The sequence below is a fragment of the Coregonus lavaretus genome (genome assembly GCF_964263955.1).
Source record: "Coregonus lavaretus genome assembly, chromosome: 2".
Classification (NCBI taxonomy): Eukaryota; Metazoa; Chordata; class Actinopteri; order Salmoniformes; family Salmonidae; genus Coregonus; species Coregonus lavaretus.
In genome coordinates this window covers 48230402-48256119 of record NC_139989.1, presented here as the reverse complement: position 1 = coordinate 48256119, position 25718 = coordinate 48230402, and positions in this window count along the sequence as shown.

The following is a 25718-nucleotide window of genomic DNA, read 5'->3' as shown; positions in this document are numbered from 1 at the left end:
AGCGCACCGTATCCCTGGTGCGTGGAGTAGGAACAGGCCGGGCTGGGCTGGCGACGCGCACCGTATCCCTGGTGCGAGTGGCCGGAACAGGCCGGGCTGGGCTGACGAAGCGCACCGTATCCCTGGTGCGGGGAGTAGGAACAGGCCGGGCTGGGCTGGCGACGCGCACCGTAGGCTTCGTATGAGGCTCAGGAACAGGCCGGGCTGGGCTGGCGACGCGCACCGTACACTTGGTGCGGGTGGCAGGAACAGGCCGAACCGGGCTGGCGACGCGCACCGTACACTTAGTGCGAGGGGCCGGAACAGGCCGTACCGTACGGGGAACACACACTACTGGCTGTACCTCGGGATTAGGAACGGGCCGGACCGGACTGGTTACACACCCCAGTACCTCTCGCCGAGCCTCTACACCTTCCTTCCCTGCTTTACCCAGTAGCCCCCTTAACCTGGTAGCCTCCTGAATCCGTCCCTTCTCTGCCTCCGTCAGCCCCCTTAACCTGGTAGCCTTCTGCATCTGCCTTGTGGCAGCCTCCTGCTGCTCAGTCGCCCAAGCCATGTGCCCCCCCCCCAAAAATTTCTTGGGGTTGCCTCTCGTCCTTCCGACGTTGGCTCTGCCGACGCCGTTGCTCCTCTCGCCGTCGCCTCTCCACCGTCTCGCTCCATGGACGGCGATCCATACCCTCCAGGATCTCCTCCCAAGTCCAGGACCCTTTACCGTCCAACAGTTCCTTCCATGTCCAGACCCTTTGCTCCTGGACGCGCTGCTTGGTCCTTTTATGGTGGGTTTTTCTGTCACGATCGTCAAAAGGAGGAGACCAAAGCGCAGCGTGTTGAGCGAACATCGTAGACTTTATTTAATTAAAGAAACCACGATAAAAACAACAAACCAAAATGACGAAAGTGAAGTCCAAATCTGACACTGACTAAACAGGATCAAGGAAACAAAAACCCACAAAACCCAGGTGAAACCACACAGTATAAATATGGCTCCCAATCAGAGATAACGAGCCGACAGCTGACACTCGTTACCTCCGATTGGGAGTCATATGACTAATAAAGAACAATTAACCCAAACATAGAAATGCACAACCAGAAATCCCCAACATAGAAATACACCCAAACAATGAAAATGAACAACCCTGGCTCAATAATAAAGTCCATGGAGCCAGAGTGTCACACCTGTGGTTGACTGGCGCAGAGACAAGACAAGAGGCGTTTGTAAGGCAAACTGAAACAGAATATATGAGAAACATCCTTATTCGTCCTTAATCTCACAACCTTCTCTATGGCTGTCAGACTCATGCTCAACACTCCATGTCACTGAATGAATAATTTATTTCATCCCGGGAAGCAAAGGAAATTCTCCTCCAGGTCTCTCTTTTGCCAGTGCACACCAGCCAGCCACTCAGATTCACTACTTCTGCCACAGCCGCAGTCGACGCTTTGCCTCTCTGGGGAAATACAAACACAAACTTCAGGCTGGGCAGATTCCTTTGAAGAACCCTCCCGAGCTATCCCAGATAGGCAGGTATCTGATAACTTCTCTAGGGGTAAAGTCATTTTGGACTAGTGCTTTTAAGAAAATAAACTAGTTCAGCATGCTTTACATACAAATTACCTGCTCTTAGCACCAGGGATGAATATCACTGCAGGTTGTATAGAATCATCAGCACGAATAAAATGTGGGGAGTATATAGATGGTAAGTATCAAACTGCAGCACCCTCAGAAGCCAGGGTGCTCAGAAGCCAGGCAGGGTTCTGGCTGCCTGCCACTGAGAGGCCTTAGCCACGGGAGGTGTATGACAGAAGCCAGCACCACAGGAATATTTTTCAAGACGTTGCCACAATCTCTGCACCCTCTGGGAGCAATGCCAGAGGCTGTGTTCCATAATCAGGTCAATCAGAGACAGAGCACCTCCCCACCATCTCTCACCCCCACCCAGCACACCACCCTGCACCTCCTCACTATCCCCGGGTCTGGGCACAGAGCACAGACAACTGGTGCCCTGCTATGTGTGTGTGCATACAGAGAGGGTGTGACAGGGCTGGTGCCAGCAGGGGGGAAGAGGGGAGAAGGAGGGGGCGCTTCACACCTAACCAGACAGAAACAGAAACAGGTGAGCTATACTGATAATTCTCTGTATCTGAAAAACAGGAAATCACAAGCAACTCTCATGCATACACATAAAACAGAAACTATAAATGAGTCAAAGCAGGCAGAATGTTAACAAAACTTCAACATTCGCTACGTTGGGCACATTGGTCCTTTTCATTAGAATCCCAACAGAAATAAAAGATAAAGATAAGAACAAAAGCTGCAACCTGAATCATATTTCTAGGACTGAACAATTGGGATCTCACTCCAAAGGATTACAACTTCAAATGAAAATTCTGTTGGGAAATGTTTTCTAAAGTATGACGAAAGCTAGCTGTGAAGTCAAAAAAGAAGAAAGAAGTACTCTAGTCTCTAGAACACAAAGGGATGTACCACAGTCTCTTCGCTACTGAATGGAACTCTTTGAAATAATCTAGAGAATTAAAAGTTTCATAGGGCTGAGTCCCAATCAACCCAGCCCAGACAGTGTTGACAACTTGGATTAAATAATGGCCAGGAGAAGATGTTGGTCAGAACCGCATACAGTACCACTTCTACACAATGGAGGATATACACATAGATGGAAGTACAGGGCAGGCAGTGTTAAAACAAACTAGCCCTTAGTTAGCAGTTTCAGCACCCCTGAACTATTAGTTAGTTGTACTCTCCCAACACCCCTTATTTTCTTATTAGTGGTACCTACAAGTCACCCCACTTGTATCAGCCAATCATAGTTCACCATTCCCGTGCAGCTCACTGAACTCTGCTGCTGCCATCAGAGTGAGATCATGGTCAGAAGAGAATGGACTTCTTGGACTGTTCCTCACCCATCTGTATTTGACCTGTGTTTTAGTGCGTTCATCTAAGTGTAAGTACTGTCGACATGTCATTGGTATTTTAGTTGGGTGCTGCTAAGGCAGTCAAGATATTTACCATGTTTATAGAGTTATTCCTTTTCCATGTGCGTCAGGCTATTCCTAGCCAGCTAGCCTAGGTGCTAGCCAGTCATACCACACGCCTTGTTTGGGATAGCCTATTCATATTATTATGTTCATATTGTCTGTGTACTTGTAGTCATATTTATTGACATTTAGAGCCTTTATGTAGCCTCGTGCTACTGCACACTGTATTTAGCCTTATGTAGCATCTAGCCTAATTTAGCCTTTGCCTTCAAATCAAATCAAATCAAATGTTATTTGTCACATGCGTCAAATACCACAGGTGTAGACCTTACCATGAAATGCTTACTTACAAGCCCTTAACCAACAATGCAGTTCAAGAAATAGAGTTAAGAAAATATTTACTAAATAAACTAAAGTAAAAAATAAAATAACAATACTGAGGCTATATGCAGGGGGTACCGGTACCGAGTCAATGTGCGAGGTACAGGTTAGTCAAGGAAATCTGTACATGTAGGTAGGGGTACAGTGACTATACATAGATAATAAACAGCGAGTAGCAGCAGTGTAAAAACAAAGGGGGGGGGGTCAATGTAAATAGTCCGGGTGGCCATTTGATTAATTGTTCAGCAGTCTTATGACTTGGGGGTAGAAGCTGTTAAGGAGCCTTCTGGACCTCGTGGCACAGTTACTATTCCACAGTGGTCGTGGTCTCGTGCTCATGCAGACCCTGGTTGCATTATGGTCATGTTTTCAGTTATATGCTTACCAGTATTTGGGTCTTTATCCTGTAACTGCATTCCCTTATTATTTCTGTATTAGTAATCAGTGATTGAGCATTGTAGTGCATAGATGTGTGTATTGATTGCTATTTCTTCATAGAACCACTTTTATACACTCACTTTTACTGTGAGCCATCATTACATAGGAGTGTGGTGTGTTGAACCCAATAGCTGCAATAAACCTGTTCTGAAGACATCTGACTTGCTCTTGCCGGACAGACCAGTGGTGGCTGAACCCTATCCACTGGCACCTATAGCTCTCTATTAGTGCCCCCGTTCTACCTGGTCCTCCCGGATCAGCCTTTAGTATTTCTCAGGCAGACATAGGAATTAGAGTTCTCATTTGTGCCTGGATTTCAAAAGGCCCAAGGTAAACTCTCAAATGACATTCATGTAGAATGCAGGTATTATGAGAGTATGTTAAATATAGGGATAGGACAAAATCATTCAGAGAAACAACTGTATTTTGGGAGAAAGGTGTGAAGGAGCCAGTATTCATTACTAACCTCATCAAAGCACAGAACCATTCTTCCTTATTCACACTTCAGATTTCCATTAGTCAGGAGACTTATAGTAATTTCTGTATTGTAGTAGTGGTGTGTTTTATGATCGACCACAATAGACGACCTACCTTGAGACATTCTTGTTATCTGTGAAGTGAAAGAGTAATGAATGACCATTCTGAATCACAAACCACAAGAGATTGGGGTATATGTACTGTTGGGTAACCATGACTAAAGGATATAATCGTGAATCTTAATAACATAGGGATATATTTTTTATGAGTTTCCTCATCTTCTGCTGAAAGCCTGGTGCTTATTTTTGAACGGTGATAGTAATGCAATCATTGGGAGATGAAAAAGTTTCAAAAAGCTTACTGATGTTTCCAAAATATTAATATGCACCACAAACATCCAGCCAAGTGATCCTTCAACTCAACTGCCTTTTCAGGTGACTTGACGAAACCGGCATCATCATCGCCAGTCTGAGACACACACAGACTGCGTCACCACCATCTCTCCTCTATGAATAATCCATGTCCTCAGAGAAATGTGATCAACACTGACTCCCACAGACCCAGAGATAGCCCAGAGCAGGCCCCTGCAGTCACTGACCTCAGTAATCTCACTGCTCCAAAGGGTCAGGGGGCAAGAATGTTAATATAGGCCACTTATGCAGGATCCTAGCCTTGGGACACTGGTTGGCTCTGGAAAGTCTCATTACTAACTTCCCAAGTCTACTTTTATTGTCATACTATGTGGAGACCATTATACGACATCCATTGGTGTGCTTCTGCTGGTACGGAACATTCTTTTAACAATGTCCCCTCCGTCCCTGAACAGGCTCTGCAGCTCTGGACAGGCTCACACACCAACCCACTGTAACACAACTAATGAGAGCCCTGCAGTATGACACTGGTGTGTGTGTGTGTGTTTGTGTGTGTGTGTCTGTGTGTGTGTGTCTGTGTGTGTGTGTCTGTGTGTGTGTGCGTGTGTGTGTGTGTCTGTGTGTGTGTGTCTGTGTGTGTGTGTGCGTGTGTGTGTGTGTGTCTGTGTGTGTGTGTGCGTGTGTGCGTGCGTGTATAGGTTAGAAAGAAAGCGTGAGTGAGAAAGAGAGTGAATGTGAGTGTACCTGCAGCTCCTCACGAACACGTTAATTCCATCTCCCCTTGCCAGTCCCCCCCTCCCACCCTCTACATCTCCTGGCTGCATTCCCACACACACTGCTCCTTTCCTTCACTATCATTCTGCCTCCTCTTACTACAGTCAATAGAACAACATGGCCACTCATTATGGGATTGCAATGGTAGAGAGTCTCTGGCAGCATGGACACATGGAACACCAGCCAGCTTCACAGATACAGCAGGTGAGCCTACAGCACCGACATGGATGTATACAGTGATTATACTATATGCCAAGACAATGTGGACACACTGGACAGGGATGCCTTGATCTGTCTATAGGCCTGAGGACATGATGACTGCCAGATCCCATTTCTTAACTTAGACCATTTACTGTGTGTGGATAGCTATTGAGCCCTTGGATGAAGTGATCCATTAGAGTGTAACTAGACTATGTCATGTCCATCTAATTGGCAGTTCAGTGGGAGCCAGGATGATAATTTCACTAATGGGCTGCTACAGCCATTAAGACACCACAGAGATAATCAGCTGCCAATATGTGCCTCTAATGAAGAAGGACTTGCACCACTAGAAATGACCCCAGGTCAGCTCACTGGGGAAGAATACTGGGTAAGAAGGAGTCTCTTGGAGGAAATGTCATTGAGTGATGGTATGTTTACACCACAGTCATTGTCCTTGGGGTATGTCTTTTTGGTCAGCAAAGAAACATCATCCAGACGTTAATCATCTCTAAAGAACAACCCCATTACTGATTTTCTATACAGAACACTGAATCACTCACATTCACTAAAATATACAAAAACACATTGAAAACCGTCTCGTAAGTGAATGAACACACATTTAATCTGCACCATTATGTGAGATGAATGGTGTGTGTGGTGTCTAGTGTGTCAGAGTGCAGATGAATGGTGTGTGTGGTGTCTAGTGTGTCAGAGTGCAGATGAATGGTGTGTGTGGTGTCTAGTGTGACAGAGTGCAGATGATTGGTGTGTGTGGTGTCTAGTGTGACAGAGTGCAGATGAATGGTGTGTGTGGTGTCTAGTGTGACAGAGTGCAGATGAATGGTGTGTGTGGTGTCTAGTGTGACAGAGTGCAGATGATTGGTGTGTGTGGTGTCTAGTGTGTCAGAGTGCAGACTGGGCTAGAGCGTGAGACACTATCTGTGTCACGGCCACTTAAGCAATAAAGACAGGATAACTGAGCGTGAAGATTGTAGACGTCATCGCAGAAGAAGCCCTGGGGACCTGTAACAAGGATGGAGGGAGAGGAAAGGAGAGGAGAGGAGAGGAGAGGAGAGGAGAGGAGAGGAGAGGAGAGGAGAGGAGAGGAGAGGAGAGGAGAGGAGAGGAGAGGAGAGGAGAGGAGAGGAGAGGAGAGGAGAGGAGAGGAGAGGAGAGGAGAGGAGAGGAGAGGAGAGGAGAGGAGAGGAGAGGAGAGGAGAGGAGCTAACTGTGCCTCTCTTAAGAGCATACAGGACAGAGGAGAGAATGAGACAGGCTGGGGCTGTTGGACCAGGGAATAATAATACACTACCCCTCATCCCCATTCAAACTTAACAACCTCCCTGTGGCACATGGGAAATAGGAGACTTGAACTATCACATGCCCCATTTGCCCTTTTCATCAGTGACTCTCTTAGGGCCATCTTTCTAAAGCAATTGTCGTTGTCAAGGAAATTCTAATGAAGTTTGGTTTCTACTGAGTACAGACCGAAGCCCCTTTGTGTTTCTCTGCAGTACTGCATGGAGCAAAAGATCAGTGCAATTAGGCTTAGTCTCTGACAGAGGTGGACGGAAAGAACACACGCTGGACTAATGATCCAGGAAAAGGGCCTTTAGTAAATTACTGTATGTGTGTGTACGTGCGTGTGTGTATCCACACAAGGTGACTCATTCTATCCAAGCACCACCCTGCTCTGAAAGCAATACCCTGGATAGACACAGAACATATTAAATCTCTCCGGGGCCAGAGCCAGAGCTTCCCACCAACCATCATCTGGAGGCCGGGTCTGGAGCCACAGGGCCAAATCCCACTGAGAGACTCCACAGCAACTCCATTATAGACTTCAGAAATATGGAACAGACATACCTTGCTGAACAATGTATACCAGCACAGGGATGATCTCTCAGCCGAGTATAATTACCAGGTCTGCCCCACAGATCTGGTGGTGTGAGTCATCACAGACACATCATGTAGCAAAACATCTGGCTCCTGACTGAGATACATACGCCCTGTTTATGCCTGGTTCTAACATGCATTCTTTGTTCTGATCTTGTCCACATTCTGATTGTACCCACATTTTTAGACAGGTGTAGATGACTAAAAGACACATTGTGATCTGATTGTGATCAGATCTTATAAGTGTAAATAGACAAGATCAGGTCAAGATCAGGACGAAGGACGCATTTTAGCGACAGGTAAACAGGGCTGGAGTGTCATCAAGGCTAACATAACGGGGTACATAACCATTATAACGTAACCAAAGGTATAGGTCATTCTGTGACTCACGATGTGATATAATATGATGTCATGGGACAAATGTTTAGGCTGTACTATGAAGTGGAAACATGTTCATATCTCATCCCACTAGTGAAAAACATACAACAATCCTCCATAAAGGAGCAGGTCGGAAATAACAGTTGAAGCAGATAGCAGCTCTATCTTTCTGTGCTGTTTAGCCATGCTCTCAGGCTATGAGGTTTAGATCTGGATCTGGACCTGATTATCTTTGCTGCAGGGCAGGAGGAGTGTTATCTGGATTTGGCCAAATCTCTCCCCTGGACCTGTCTTTATGGACCAGAGCTAATCCTACCTGTCACATCAAAGGGCCAGCATCCCTGTTCAGTGCTGACACCTGGATAGGATTTAGCCTGGCACACCTCCACACAGAGTACACAGCTCCACTCACAGTCATTACAGGAGTAGAGTGCAAGAAGTTTGTACTGTGTTTAAATGGGGAAAACAAACTCTAGTTGAATCAAAGTTCAGTAGGCTACGGCAGGTCAAGGAGAGTCAAATTCAAAAGACGTGCCTTTCAAATCGAAAAGTGAGCAGAATACTTATCACCTGCCTTTCTAGAGGTGGTGCCCAGTAGGAACCTGGGAGTAAACATTGTTCTCTTAATGTTTGCAGTGACAACACCAAATCTCCATGGAAGAAACTCATTGCAGTCAAAAGCATGTGGTCAAAGACAGATTGTTTACAGCTGGACTGATCTCAGTCAGCACTACTCCTGCTCTACAGAAGCCAGGCTCTTGGACAGCCTCTTAGTTCTGAGAGTGACTGTCAGTCTCAGCCCACCAGAGGAATAGTGACAGAGCTGATGAAGGCTGCTGAGAGCTGAGCTGCTCCAGCACTGAGGGACATGATGGGAAGTTTATTCTGGAGCAACTGATGAGACATAAACTAGTAAACACAGCTTAGTGACGCTCACATGGCTGCTGTGGAAGACTAGGGGAGTGGCACGAAGGCTGGCACTGAAAACATAGCACTGACTGGTTGTCTGTTAATCCTCTTTCTTAAAGGAATGTTAAAGAAATGTAATAAGACAATTTAGTATCTTTATTAAAGAGGCTTTTACAATTAATGAATGACCCGCTTGTGTTACGTCAGTGATGATTACATATGATCATTAAACTGTAGCACATTCAAAACACATTTGACATCAGCCCTGCTCAGACTTGTGTGTAGGTCCTAAAACCTGGCACAGTGATATTGAATAATCCCTGGTATGACACTTGCAGAGGAGTGGTGTGGCTCAGCAATAATCCCAGGACGTGGCTCTCACCCCAGGTCACCATAGGGACTGGCTCCTAATCCAAGGTCACTTTGTCAACCAACCAGGTCATACCCAGTCTGGTCATAACATAACATTATAACTATGTTACAACAGGACAATAACTGAATACATGGGAAAATGTTCCATTAAACACACAATGACTGCTCTTTTTGACCTTATTTTTCTTGGATTGTGGTGTTTGTTTACAATATCAGGCTACATACACTACTAACAATTTATGATAGGCTAAATCCTTTCACAGCAAGACAAGAACACGTTCCCCCACAGATGTATTGTGTGAGTCAAACTGTGAAGAAATATTGGACTTGAAAGTGCGAGACGATGCCATACAAATGCAAATCCAAGGTAATTGTAGAGAATAAGCAAAACAAACAGAGCCAGATTATTATCCCTTAGTGATGGTACAGAACTGACATCCCTGTGGCTTTTTACTAAGTTCTGTATAGTGGATGTAAGGACAGAGGCAGTATTTGAGATTTTTGTTTTCAAAACGTACTCTACTTTAGAATTTCATAGAACTTACTACTTGATATAAAATTACATCTATCACTCGTTGAAAAGTTCAGTCCTTTTGAGGACAACTAGTTTTGCTTCATTGCATTTATATTACTGTAGATTCTGAATGGGTAAGTAACCCAGGTCCAGCAAGACCAGTGAATAAATAATAGGCACCACAAGTACTGGGGAGCTGTCCATGGCCCTGCATAGGCAGGGTGGTGCTGAAGGACAGCCTTGTCCCTGGTTGCTGTCCATGGTCCTGATGTAGGTCTGTGGAGGAGCTGAAAGGACAGCTCCAAGATGAGTCACTGGGCATGCCATGCCCTCTCATGGTCCCACAATCGCAATGAAACATTTTGTTTTGTTTTGAGTGACTCAATGTGTTGTTTATTCAAGGTCAAAGTTCTGAACACACTCCTTCTATCTTGATCCCCCTTTAGTGCATAAAATCAACACGTTTATCAGATTGGATGGAGAAAATAATACAAATTTAAACCTGTAAACAACTATTCTTTTAAGCTGTCATGCAGTGTGTTTGCTGTATAGAGATGGAAGTTCAAAGATCTATTATTTAATTTCTATAAGATCAAACAAGGGCCTGATATGAAACCACTCTCTCTCATTGTGGTAAATATAATTATCTTCCCTGCCTCACAGAGCAAATATTTTCAACCCAGACCAACTGTAAATGAGGACAACACACTAACAAGATTGTCCTCACCCCAGCCCCTCCCCAGCTCAGTGCTAAATTGTGTCGTGACTGATCTAATTTCCAGCTCATAAATCAAATATTAATGAACAAACAGGTCAGCAACGGCTGTTCCAATTTCTATGGATGTAGGTCTGTTTTGATAACCCCACAATGGCTACAATACCTTTTACAATAACTTGATATTGAATTGACATACACATATATGAAAGGCCTCGAATGAGTCAGTCTGTCCTTACACGCTTTACATAATAAACTGGGTGAACAGTGAACACCATTTAAAGCTTTTAACTAATGGTGGGTTTATAGAGATACAGACTGCTTTAGCCGGTGGTCTTACGACAGATAACCAGGCTTTGATACAGGCCCAGTACGACCCATGCAGCGCTCTATTCCACACAAGATGAGCCCTATGGGCTGGGTCAGAGGCCCATTTAATCCCTGATGGCGTGACTCGCTCTGTAATTACGTTATTGTCTCGTGGTGCCCGCGACGCCACAGCTTAACACTAACACAGGGATTTGTGTTAACGTTATTTGATTCTTTCATCATTATTTCCCTGTGGGAAAAGCCTGACATGCCCTCCAACCTTGACTACCGAGGTCAGCTTTCCCAAAAAAATTGCATTCTGCCTGTTACATTAGAGTAGTTAGAGGAGAGGCTATCATTTGCATTTCACACAAAATGCAATAATTATTATGAAGAAATGGTTCCATTTGAATCTATTTGCATTAATATGCTCTAGTAGAGCAAGTTGCAAAAACAAAGAAATAGCATCAAACTCTGTGAATTACTTTCAACTGGATTTCACTGGCTCACAAACAGACAAAGCACTCACAAACGGCAAAAAAGGTTTGTGCTGGCATCAGCAGATGCACTCGATGAAGAAGAGCAAACATTTCCCCTCCAAATCCTGGCAACCAATTTTGAGGGAAGGCAAAAATATCATGACCACACATAAACATGTACCTTTTTTCCTGTTGCAGTATACCTGACATAGCTAGCCTTTGGAGGGCCTCTACTGCTTTAATATTAATAATGCTCTGCTGAGGGGAAATCTCATTTAGCAGAGATGGAGGCAGGACTGTGCTCCCCAGGTGCCTGTTTGGAGGAGATTGTTTGACCTTTAAAATGGAATATGGCAGGTCTGGTAATTAAATTAGCTTTTCCCCTCACTTAGTTTGGACAGCAGAGAAATATTTCCAGAACCTGACCCCTCACCCCTGACTGGAGTCTACCGTGTCCGGAAGAGACTTCCCCATACATTTTCTGAATTCAGGTTCACTCAAACATAATTTTAAGCTTTGTTTTACTATTGAGAGTTACAGCTGATTTTGGGATTGTATACCGGTTTGCTCTCCTTAAATATTTGTCATCTGATGTATTAGTTTCAGTCTCTATATTGTTTAATCAAACCTTTCACCGGCAGGTTTGAATATCAGGGCATAAAAACTACAATCTGTGTCCTGAATTAGCCTAGTGCGCATGTGCACCCAGCTATATCCTGTCCCGAGCTTGTTTTCCCTGGCTAAACTAGCTGGCTAGCTGAACTACGGTAGTTTCGTCCTCATTGCAGAACTTCATAAATACTGTACCCTCAAGTTAAAAACTCCTCTGCTAGTTATACAATCATGTAACTAAGAAATCTGCTGGAAAGAGACTTGAAAATGATTTATTGTTTTGTTGAATGGTCATGACTGGTTTGAGCTATCTGTTGTGTCGTAAGACAACGGTGGGGAAGGATATAATTGTTACTTAACGCGGATCCAGGTTCACTTTTGAGATCCACCGGCATCATTGGCGTAGGGTTAGCTGGACGTTTCTGACTGGTCTTGGAACTGTGACAACAGGCAGCCTCTCCCCGCTTGGCTCGATGGGATATGTAGTGATTCTGCCAACACAGCCAGATATGTACACAGTCTTGTACCCTTAACCTTTTTTACACGGACTATCTGATTTGTTGATTAAATTGAACTTTATTAATATAATGAGTAATCCAGGAATGTCATGAGTTAATTGACACAAGAAAACTTGAGAAAATAGCAACTCTACAGAGTGCCAATGGCTACAATGACTGGCTGAATTACTTCCGGACACGAAGGGTCCGCGGAGCTCCTCCTCCTCCTCACCACTCTATGCCAGCCTGACAGAGTGAGTTGTTTAGGATTAACTTATAGCTCGTCTAGAAAACAGACACCTGTCACTGAGAGGACATGGAGAGCAGACAGCTTGAGCAGTGAAATAAAAGTATGTGAGGAATTGCATGAATCAGTAACACCTCTAAGCAACATTTTCATACTTTCTCTCTGCCATTTTCTCCCAACCCTTAATACAAGACAACTCTTACGAGTTAAGGTGAAGTAACTTTGCTGGATATGATGGCAGGCAAAGTTAAAGAGGAAAGGCTGTGGGATCCAGAGATGGATGTAGTACTGCTTCTTCATCGTATCCCTCTCTGCTGTGCTCTTGTTTTCAAAAGTGGGACACACACAAGCATTTGGACAAAATTAGAGTACTGTCCAAGGTAGCATATCAGCCCGCTTGCTTGATAAACACTTCATGGCTCTCCTCATCAATCGAAGCCATTCTACTGTGTATTCACTCATGTTATTCATCTCTTCACAAAACAAATGGGAATAGTGCTCTAACAAATTAATCCAGGCTGCAGAGGATGGTGTGCTGGGAAATAATGAATCATACCGACGCCCACTAGGCGTTACTTGTGCAAGCACACGCAGACACACGAAGACGCAGACACACACACACACACACACGTACATGTGCATGCCTAGATAGATGTATGTGTAACCATTGATGTCGTGGGTAGAGGAATAGCATGACTCCAGTGCCTTTCACTCATGGGTAACTCATACTGTACCTTGTAGGAAAGAAAGGGTACACATATTGTTTTCCTTACAAGTGTAATAGATGGTGTTATTTTTCCCTTGAACCAGGCTACTGTGTTGTGTAGTGTAAACTAGCTGTGGGTAATGGCACGTGTGGGAGGCCTTTCTTAGTGGCACATTGAGTGGAGGCTGGCTGCTGATACATAAAGAGGGTTGCAGAGCGTGAGTCAGTTCCTGGTGCCTCGTAATGGTGTTTGTTCATCGTTATGTCTGTGTGACTCTGATACCCTGGCATCAGTCAGCCTCCTCTCTGTTCTGCCATTCAGACCCTCTGAGTAATGACCTGGGTGACAAAGGCTGTCAGGGTGCAATTTGTCAGCATTTGTGGCCAGCTTCACTGACTGGAAGAAGAGTGGAGTGATGATTCATCCCAAAGTGGGGGATATTTAAAGATCAGAGCTGGCAACACAACCCATGGCCTGGCCTGGCCAAAAATGTGGGCAAGCCAAAGAAGGGTATGCATGAAATCTACTGGGAGTTTTGTAAAGTTGTTTTGTAAATGATTATTTACGCACTGACCTGTAAGTCATCTGAACCAGTCAAGTGTTACTAACACATGTCAAAGAGAATGTCACGGTTCAGACAGACGACCAGAGGACCACAATTGCGTCACACCAGAAAGTTATTAAAACTTAAGGGAAAAGGGAAGTAGGGAGTGAATGAAGGCTCCAGGGGTAACAGGGATCCCGTCCAATGTGCTGGGTCTGTGCCCCCCCCAGTGGCAGCGATGCGTCCTATGAAGCCGGTGGTGGGTGGTCCAGAAGTCCTGGGGGGGGGAGACACAGACACAACAGGGCGGAATGAAACAAGGCAGCAGTACAGTTCAAGGGAAATCCAAAATACGTAGTAGCAAGGCAGAAGGCTGGTCAGAGTTACCGGGAATGAAGAGTAGTCAGGAGTCGTTATGGCAGAAAGCAGGTCTGGATCTCCTGGGGCAGAAGAGTATCCAAAAATCAGGCAGGTCCGGGGTCACAAAACCAGGGTGAGCCAGAAGCGCGAGCAAACAGGTTCCGGGTGTGAGCTTTGCAGACGATCTGACACAGGAGAGCTGAAAGACAGGGCTTTAAATACTGGGAGAGGTAGTGGGTAATGCAGCGCAGCTGGCAGAGTAATTAGAGCAGAGCAGAGCAGGGACAGGTGGAGCTAGTTAGGCTGAGTAGAGAGAGTGGTGAGCAGAGTGGAAGAAAATAAAGGTGGTAACCCGGTGGAGTGAGAGGCTCATGACAGAACCCCCCCCCCAAGGGACGGCCCCAGAAGTCCCAAGAGCAACACCACGCCGGGCGGGAGGAGGGGAGCCGGAGGAGGGCTAGAACTCCTCCGAACGGTCCGAGTGAACGTCCTCATCCTCGGAGGAAGCCGGAGGGCCGTGGTCGGGAGATGGGACAGGTCCCGAGACAGGATCAGGCACAGGACAGGAAGCCGAGCGGGCAGGACGGTTAGGGACCCCTCTGGGGCGGCCCCTACGGATTGCAGGTTGATCAGGATGCCGTTGGTGGAAGGCGGTGATGAGAGTCCTATCCACAATCCGACTAGCTGGCACCCAGGTCCTTTCCTCAGGTCCATAGCCCTCCCAGTCAATGAGGTACTGGAGACCCCTACCCCTCCGTCTGGACCGAAGCAGGCGGCGGACGGTGTAAACCAGACCACCATCGACGAGCCGTGGAGGAGGAGGACAAGGCGCAGCAGGGACCAGCGGACTCTCATGGATGGGCTTAATCTTAGACACATGGAAAGTGGGGTGCACCCTCAGGGAATTAGGCAGTTGGAGCCGGACAGCAGTTGGGCTAATCACTCTTATGATAGGGAATGGGCCAATGAACCGAGGTGCCAGCTTCTGCGACTCCACCCTGAGTGGCAGGTTCTTCGATGACAACCACACCCTTTGACCAACATGGTAGGTGGGAGCAGGAATTCTCCGACGGTTGGCCCCGGTAGTGTAGCTGGCAACGGATCTGAGGAGTGTGGCTCGGGCTTGTGACCAGGTGCGGCGACATCGACGGGCAAAAGCAAGTGCAGATGGGCAAGTAACCTCCTCTTCCTGGCTGGCAAATAGAGGAGGCTGGTATCCATAAACACATTGGAAAGGGGACATACCGATGGCAGAGCAGGTCAGAGAATTGTGTGCGTACTCCACCCATGTCAATTGCTGCGACCAGGAGTGGGGGTTGCGTGAAGTCATGCATCGCAGTGCCTTCTCGAGCTCCTGATTTGCCCGCTCTGACTGCCCATTGGATTGGGGATGGAATCCGGAAGTCAGACTGACTGTGGCTCCCAGCAGGTGACAGAACTCCTTCCAAAAAGCGGAGGAGAATTGTGGACCACGGTCAGAAACTACATCCTTTGGCAGTCCGTGGATCCGGAAGACGTGTTCCAGGACCACCTGGGCGGTCTCCTTGGCGGTTGGGAGCTTGGGGAGGGGAATGAAGTGTGCCATCTTGCTGAAACGGTCAACTATGGTGAGAATGACGGTCATGCCACTTGAAGGGGGCAGCCCCGTGACAAAGTCAAGGGCGATGTGAGACCAGGGACGTCTGGGCACAGGCAGGGGCTGCAGCAATCCGGCTGGGGGCTGGCAGGACGACTTGTGTTGGTTGCAGATGGGGCAGGCTTGGACGAATTCCCGTACATCCCTTCTCAGAGAGGGCCACCAGAACCTCTGGGCGAGCAGGTTGTAAGTGCGGGTGGAGCCAGGGTGACAAGCTAGGCGGGAGTCATGTCCCCACTGAACGACCTGGGACCTCAGGTTTTCGGGGACAAAAAGGCGGTCAGCTGGGCAAGTGCTGGGACCTGGCTGGTTACGGAGAGCTTCCAGCACCTGTTCCTCAACAGCCCAGGTCAGAGCTGCTACGATGCAGGGACTTGGCAGAATCGACACTGGGTCCTTGGAGGGGGTGTCATCCTTCTGGAATTGACGGGAGAGGGCGTCTGGCTTGGTGTTGCGTGATCCAGGCCGGTATGACAGAGTGAAATTAAACCTGGTGAAGAACAGGGCCCAGCGGGACTGCCTGGGGTTCAACCGTTTGGCCGTGCGGATGTACTCCAAGTTCTTATGATCGGTCCAAACGAGAAATGGAATGGTGGACCCCTCCAGCCAGTGACGCCACTCCTCCAAGGCAAGCTTCACAGCCAGCAGCTCACGGTTCCCTATGTCGTAATTGCACTCAGAGGGGGACAACCGACGTGAGAAAAAGGCACAGGGATGGAGCTTCCTATCCTCCGCAGCCCACTGAGAAATCACAGCACCAACTCCCACATCCGAGGCGTCCACCTCCACAATGAATTGCCGGTCCACATCAGGCATCTGGAGGATGGGAGCGGAGGTGAACCTCACCTTGAGGGTACTGAAGGCTTTGTCGGCTGCTGGGGTCCAGGTGAAGGGTTGCTTGGTGCTGGTAAGAGCAGTGAGAGGGGCCGCAACGGTACTGTAGTTCCGGATAAACTTTCTATAGAAGTTAGCAAACCCCAGAAACTGTTGCAGCTTCTTTCTGTTCTCCGGAACTGGCCATGAAGTGACTGCTGATACTTTGGCAGGATCCATTTGGATACTTCCCTCTGCCACTATGTACCCCAGGAAGGCCACTGTCTTGACGTGAAACTCACATTTCTCTGCCTTGGCGTAGAGGGAATTCTCCAGAAGACGATGAAGGACTTGCTGGACATGGCGGGTGTGTTCAGACAGGTTTCTGGAGTAGATTAAGATGTCATCCAGGTAAACGAAGACAAACTTGTTTAACATGTCCCGCAGTACATCATTCACTAGAGCCTGGAACACAGCAGGAGCATTGGTGAGGCCAAAAGGCATAACCAGATACTCGTAGTGGCCTGTTGGTGTATTGAATGCGGTTTTCCATTCATCTCCCTCCCGGATCCGCACTAGGTGGTAAGCGTTTCTGAGATCCAACTTGGTAAAAACAGTGGCTCCCTGGAGCAACTCAAAAGCAGAGGTGAGCAGAGGCAGAGGGTAACGGTTTTTCACTGTGATGTCGTTGAGTCCCCTGTAGTCGATGCAGGGGCGAAGAGATCCGTCCTTCTTCCCCACAAAGAAGAAGCCAGCACCAGCAGGAGATGAAGATGAACGGATTAATCCTGCGGACAGAGAGCCATTGATGTAGTCCTCCATGGACTTTCTTTCAGGAGCAGACAACGAATAAAGACGGCCCTTTGGAGGGGCTGTTCCAGGGAGGAGGTCGATGGCACAGTCGTACGGTCGGTGAGGGGGCAGAGATGTGGCTCTTGCTTTGTTAAACACTTCTCTGAGACCATGGTAGCATTCTGGGACATTGGAGAGGTCAGGAGCGGAGTTAGTAGGTACTGGCCGAGGGGGTAGTGCGGCAGCAAGCAGGCAGGTTCGGTGGCAGTCCTCTCCCCACTCCCTGATCACCCCGGTCACCCAGTCGAGCTGAGGGTTGTGCCGGCGGAGCCATGGGTAACCCAGGATGAGGGGTTGGCCTGGAGAGGGGAGCAGGTGAAACTGGATAGTTTCTTGATGGTTTCCGGACAGACCCATCGAGACCGGGGCCGTGACATGAGTGACCGATCCGAGTAAGTGTCCGTCCAGTGCCCGGGCAGGAATAGGAGGTGTCAAACGGAGGTTCTCCAGTCCCAGTTGGCGTGCCAGCTTGATGTCCATTATGTTGGCTTCGGCGCCAGAATCCACCAGAGCAGCCAGGGTGTGAGTTGAATCAGAGAGGCGGAGGTGAACTTGCAGCAGGGGTTTGCGGTCGGAGGACTGGATGGTCATTGAACTCAACCGGACTCCCCCTATGCCCGGTGAGCTTCGGCCCTTTAAAGGGCAGGTTACCACACGATGTCCATCACCTCCACAATAGAGGCAGAGGTTTGAGGTGAAGCGGCGCTGGCGCTCTGCAGGAGTGAGAGAGGCTCGCCCAATCTCCATAGGCTCAGACTGATCAAGCTGACCTGGGTGAGTGGCAGTAGATGACAGGAGCCCAGTCGGATCTCTCCGAATGCCGGTAGTAGGTGGACCTTGGCGCCCCCTCTCACGACGACGGGTCTGTATCCTTCTGTCGATCCTGACAGTCAGTGCGATGGCTTCATCAAGAGTGGAAGGCAGTTCATGGGAGACCAACTCGTCCTTGATATAGTCAGCCAAACTATGGAAGAACGCGTCCACCAACGATGGTGTGTTCCAAGAACTTCGTCTAGCCAGGGTTCGGAAGTCGATGGAATGGTCTGCGACTGTACGTCTGCCTTGTCGAATACTGAACAGTTCACGAGACGCCTCTGCGGTTGGTGAATCCAGGTCAAACACCTTCAGCATCTCCTCAGCAAACAGGTCGAAGATTGCACATGCGGGGGTTTGACGTTCGAACTCTGCTGTTCCCCAGAGTCGAGCTCGGCCCGTCAGGTGAGTGATGGCATACCCAACTTTAGCCCCCTCCGTGGCGAAGGTCCTTGGCTGCAAGGAGAACTGAAGTCGGCAGCTAGTCAGGAATGGCCGGACCTGGGTTGAATCGCCGTTGAACCGCTCGGGGTTTCCGATCTTGGGTTCCGGAGCAGCGGCTGCAATGACCGGGGCAGGTAACTCGGAGGCAGGGCTGGTGGGCAGACTGGCTGGGGTAAGGTTGGTGAGGAGTTGAATGATCATGGCGAGTTGTTGTTGCTGCTGCTGGAACTGCTGCTCATGCTCGTCGGTTTCCATGTCGGGGGAAGTGTGCGCTGAGTCCATAATGGTCAGATCGTACTGTCACGGTTCAGACAGACGACCAGAGGACCACAATTGCGTCACACCAGAAAGTTATTAAAACTTAAGGGAAAAGGGAAGTAGGGAGTGAATGAAGGCTCCAGGGGTAACAGGGATCCCGTCCAATGTGCTGGGTCTGTGCCCCCCCCAGTGGCAGCGATGCGTCCTATGAAGCCGGTGGTGGGTGGTCCAGAAGTCCTGGGGGGGGGAGACACAGACACAACAGGGCGGAATGAAACAAGGCAGCAGTACAGTTCAAGGGAAATCCAAAATACGTAGTAGCAAGGCAGAAGGCTGGTCAGAGTTACCGGGAATGAAGAGTAGTCAGGAGTCGTTATGGCAGAAAGCAGGTCTGGATCTCCTGGGGCAGAAGAGTATCCAAAAATCAGGCAGGTCCGGGGTCACAAAACCAGGGTGAGCCAGAAGCGCGAGCAAACAGGTTCCGGGTGTGAGCTTTGCAGACGATCTGACACAGGAGAGCTGAAAGACAGGGCTTTAAATACTGGGAGAGGTAGTGGGTAATGCAGCGCAGCTGGCAGAGTAATTAGAGCAGAGCAGAGCAGGGACAGGTGGAGCTAGTTAGGCTGAGTAGAGAGAGTGGTGAGCAGAGTGGAAGAAAATAAAGGTGGTAACCCGGTGGAGTGAGAGGCTCATGACAGAGAACCCTTGAGAGTTCATCAGTCCACATACTTTGTAAAACATAGCATCAAATTACAACACCAACGAATTAAGAACCTTTCTTTGCCACATGACAAACTGCTATTTCTTCAGACTAGAATAGAATGAAGGATAACAAAACAAAACACTGGCGTATGTTCACTACATTCATTGTCCATACTTCCACCATTAGTAACTATATAACACGACTCAGGATATGACCCAGATGCAGAAACAGGAGACGGAAGGTTCAATATACAGAGTAGTTTATTAAAACGTGTTCTTGAGCTGAGCGGGAAAAGACGAGGATGTCGTTGAGGTAGACGAACACGAACCGGTTCAACATGTCATGGAGAACATTGTTAACCAGGGCCTGGAACACAGCAGGAGCGTTGGTCAGTCCGAATGGCATCACCAGTTATTCGTAGTGCCCGCTAGCCGTGTTGAATGCTCTCTTCCACTCGTCACCTTCTGATATTATGTTTTTATGGTGTAATGATGTCATGTCATAGTATCGTGGGGAACAGGTTAGAGTTACTAGATAAGTGGTTAGGGTGGCAGGTAGCTTAGTGGGTAAGAGCGTTGTGCCAGTAACCGAAAGGTCGCTGGTTCTAATCCCCGAGCCGACTAGGTGAAAAATCAGTCGATGTGCCCTTGAGCAAGGCACTTAACCCTAAATTGCTCCTGTAAGTCGCTCTGGATAAGAGCGTCTGCTAAATGACCAACTTATTTTATTTTTATTTATTAGAAAGTCTACATTCCATTATGTCAAAGGAGATTACTGATGTTTAGGGTAATAACAACAGAGAAAGGGCGTGCTATGATGGTTGCCAGATGTATGTGAAAGGGAGTATAACCAAGAGTATAAAGGAGGTTAGATTTGTATGTGTGGGCAGTTCAACTGACAAAGGGCAAAGCCATGTCCGTTTGTTAGATGAACCCACGAGCTCGTGATCCAATAAATACTTGGTATAAAATCTCCACAGAATGTCTAAGTAAATTCTTGCATCTTGAACTTCTCAATACCAGAAACTCATCATAACAGATTGGTGTCTTCACGAACAGGATGCAGTCTACAGCTCAACTAACAGGTAAGCAGACTTTCATTTTTTTTGATTATGTCAAAATCTGCTTATCTGTGGTAAAGCTGAACTGTAACGAACATTTAAAATTCAATATTTTTAAAGGGGGACGATGAGTTGTATTGAGTTATGTAATGAGATGTAAGGAGTTAATTAAATTTGACGATAATAGGGTGCTATTATTCTAAACAGGGTTTGGTCTGAGTAAAGGACCCAACATAAAACAGAAGTAGTAGAGTGGGTTTTAACAACATTGGGTGTAGGCTCTTTTATTATGATAAGTTAGATTCGTGTCCTAAAGTAAGGTAGATGGGTTATGTCAGTCCCGTGACGACAGCATAAACATTAGAAAGATGCGAGGTTAGAGTCCTCAGCGATAAACGTCTTTGGTAGACGAACGTAGAAAGATGCAAGGTTCGAGTTCTCAGCGATAAACATCTTTGGTAGACGAACGTAGAAAGATGCGAGGTTCGAGTCCTCAGCGATAAACGTCTTTGGTAGACGAACGTAGAAAGGTCAGAGGTCCAAGTCCTCGACATGACGAGATTATACAGTGTACGACATCATGAATGTTTAAGGACATTAAGGGTATGCTTTGAGGCCATGTATGTAGGTTTGAGGCCTACGGTTGAAAGTTACAGTCCTTAGTGCAGAGTTGTGAGATTCGAGTCCCCAACAGAGCAGGAATAAAGGTTTGATTCCTTTATTGTGATGTTTAACTCATAATGGTTAAAAAAAAACATAAATGAGTGGGTTTGAGGCCCTTTTTGAATTAATATTTAGATGAATTACTCAAAATGGCCAGGAGATGGATGCAATGCAATGTAACATATTGAATACTAGCACCAAAATGGCAGAAATAAGCAAACTACATTTTAATACAGATGGGGATTTTATGTAAAGTATTTAATTACAAATATTGCATGCAAGGAGTGGTATGGAGATTGACGTTATTTTAGAGAGCAATTTAGGCTATATTTTCTGGACAGGCAGAGCAGTGTCCGAAAAATTACAGTCTATATTTTTTTGGTTCCGCTGGGAAAATGTTTGACGAAGTGATTTGTGTCGATTTAAGAAATGGTAAAAAAAAACACCACAAAGGGATTATTTGATGTGAGTATATAAAGTTATATATGTATTAAACTTGCTCACCCAAACGTAGACGTAGGTAATGGGTGGGAAAGTAATTAATATGGGTTTTCTAAGTTTATACCGTTGTTGGATCATGTGATAGTGGAATAAGATGAGAAATCATTGTAATGGCGCTATTTGTGGAATTTATTTATAATTTTAATGGCATGGAGTAACAATCTGCATTGATGAGTGTAAATTCCACTGCTGATGTATTGATTGAATGGGTACGACGGAGTATTTGGTTTGGTGATGTTGAATGTATGATTTGAAGCGTGTGTGGTTTAAATAGCAGGACTCTTGTAGCTCGGTTGGTGAAGAATGGTGCTTGCAACGCCAGGGTTGTGTGTTCGATTCCCAAGGAGGGCTAGTATAAGTATAAAAAATGTATGAGCTCACTAATTGTGGGTCGCTCGGGATAGGAGCGTCTGCTAAATGACTAAAATGTAAAAATGTTAACGGGTATGGAGAGAAGAGTGCGTGGTAGTAATCTTTTGGGCATTGAATAAGGTTTTGCTAGATTAAACGAGTGAGAATGGTGGAATATGTCTATAAATAAATTGGATCGTGATAAATGGATGATTTCAATATATGATGGTAAATTACAGCAAGTGTTTGGTGTTACTTGTAGCCTATTTAGAAAGGATAGTTGACTAGATCTCATTCATTCTGATAATAGCGGAGTGATGGTTTCATTGTGTGGCTATGATCTTAGTTGATTACAGGGAAATTGAATGTAGTTTAGGACGCACAGAAAAGCGAATGTCTTATATTCATGGGAAGTGAAGCAAGGGAACTAAGACAATTGTTTGTTTTTTTACTAGGGATAATGTAGCTTTGTTAGAAGTATTATGGACATACTATCGTAATAAATAAACTGAACATACATGACGTTACTAGAGCAATTTAGGATGGTTAATGTTGTTACGTTCGTTTTTAAACCCTATGATAGAGGTTAATGTAGAACGCTGTTTGAGAGTGTGTTAATTTGTCTACTAGTAAAACATGGAAGAATGTCCATGTTTTTGTCTGCGGGTGTTAACCATTGGGGCTTGCTGAAACGTGAGAGCGCTGTAAGGGACATTATGGGTTACGTTAGGTGTACAAGGATCAATGGTTGCTGTGGAGAAGGAAGTCATAGGGGGTTGAATGTTTGGTGTGAAATGGCTAGCTAGTTAGCGGTGAGAGCTAGTGCGGTTTTCATTAGGTGACGTCACTTGCTCTATGAACTGGAAGTAGTTGCTTTGCAAGGATCGCAGATTTTGTATGGTGTGTCGATGGTGAATGTTGTTGATATGTGTAGAGGGTCCCTGGTTCAAACCCAGAGAGGGATAGAAAGCAAAACTTTTACATTGAGGATATTGACATAGATTAATAGGTGACTTGATAAACATTTTGTGAAAGGGATTGTCTTACCGACACATAGTAAATAGTATAACAGAGTAATTAAAGTTGCATCGCTTTGAATTGGATGTTTTATTTGTTTTGACTATAACTTCACAGTAATTTGTCATCTGTTGAGGTACTGTTATAAGGAAAATTAGCTGTAGAGTATGATAGATATTGTAGAGGGTTTAAAAAGTAAGTAAGTTAATTGGGTGATGAGACAGGTTGACTTGATGTTGAATGGGATTGTTTAATAGAAGTAATTATTTATATTTAGGTGAATGAGAATATGTTATTAGGTAGTATTGCTTTGTGGAGACGATTTACTAATGAAGAACATGTCTAGATAGTTTAATAAGGAACGATATTTGATAATTGATCATTCTTATTATGACATTATATAGTTTGTTTAAACAGCAGTGAGTTATGACGAAGGTTCATTACTTCAGATAACGATAATCTGTTTATAGTACGTTGAACGATGGGAGATAGTTGTTGCTGTTGGCCTGATGGATTAAGTAGACATCTTTTTGTGGGTTTTGGATTATGAAACAATAGGTTTATATTTTAAAACATCAATGCAACAGTTTGCAATGATTAAATTACTAGAAAGGGGTTATAGGTTTATAGTAGAAGGTGTAGTTAACTTAATAAACGTGGAATTATCCAGTATTTTGTGAGGGGGCGTTTTTTTTTCCAGGATTGATGGAAGTTTCCTATAGCATTATGATAAGGGGAGAGTAGGAGACAACGTAGCGAACACATTTTAAATAGATGCCTGGGATAAAATATCAAGTCTTACACAAAGTAAGTGAGGGTATTGGCTAATGAATGAAATATGACATTTACAGGGGTGACAGGAACAATGGCAAAGGACACAGATTTTATTTTGTTGTTGATTAAGTAAACGATAATGGATCATTTGATATTGGATAATAAGGAGCAGATTTGGGGTTTAAAAATTATTGTGAGAATTAAAGAGGATATGATCTGAAGGGTAATCAATTAAACATAATCATTGTATACTCGAAGAAATTGGAGTGGTTTTAATATTATGAAAGGTTTTATATAATCTTTTTATGGGGTAGTTATGAGGAATTAGTTTGATATAAACGATTATTGATGAGATAGGACTGTGTATAGCTGTATCATGTTTTGTGTGTACTTACTATTTTTGGATTATTGATTGTAATTGAATGTTAACAACATGTATAATTTATATTCCAGGAGCAAGGGGATTTCCTTATTTCATTGGAATACTGCCCAGGGCTAGGGTGGAAGAGTTAGTAAAATTAGGTAGTCTTATTTTTAGGTCGTAAAAGGGAGCTACTAAATTAAGTATGGCCTGGCTATTTTTGTTTGTTGTTTTTAAATTGGGTTTTTCTTACAAAACACAACACACCTAGTATGATGTTTATAAAAGGTTGTTATTTTGAGTGTTAGGAGTTTCAACAGGTCAAAGGTGATATGTCTTAAAGGAGCACACACAGTGAATTTTATGAAGTTTTTTATTTTTGACTGAGTTTTGGGTATACATGATTTCTTATGAGAATAAATGTCATGAGGATGTAATGTACACTTGGGGTACATAACATTTATGAAAGGTTTTGAATGTGGTAATGTTTAGTATACTATTGGATGGAACAATTCATTGAATGATTTTATTGACCTCTGCAATCTGTCCTGGCTTTATAGTGTGACTTGATCACCCGCACTGTAAATCCTAGAGCCATGCTGAATTGGGGGTTAGTTATGATAAGGATAATTGTGAAGAAGTTTATAATTTGGTAATAACATATATGAATCGAACCATAAAATAACTAAAGAGAGAGGGAGCTATCCTGAATGAGGGATACCTGTTGGTAGCTAATCTTGGATTACTTTACGGGATAGAAGTAAGTTGAGGTATTATCCAATGTTGTTATTTTAATTTCATTTTTATTAGGGTTTAATAAACAATGTTGGTGTTTTGTTTTTGAAAGCATGAATCACGTTGTGACTCGTGTTCAAAAAAGGGGGTAGTATTGATGGTATGAGGATTTATTGGTATATTTGCATATTGTATTAAGAATATGAGCAGTAGTAAGTAATGTGTTATGGGTTAGATTAAATGTTTTAGGGGAAAATGTATTTGTGGTATAAGGCAGAATTTAGAGGAGGCCTTTCTATGACATTAGTGACTATAACAAGCTGCAAGAATGTGCACTTCCTAATCTAAAAGGCTTATCAGGACTGATAAGAAGACAGGATGAAGTAGCATGCTGTGTCTCAACTAACAATGTTATGCAGACTTTCTTTCGAAAATGTGAAGGCTTCTCTGCCAGACCTACCAGGAGAATCTGGACATTTTTTTGCAACTTGGAGACTATGTGGTGGTAAAGGATTAAGGAAGTCATTGATGGACAATACCCAAGTGGGAAGGTTAGTAA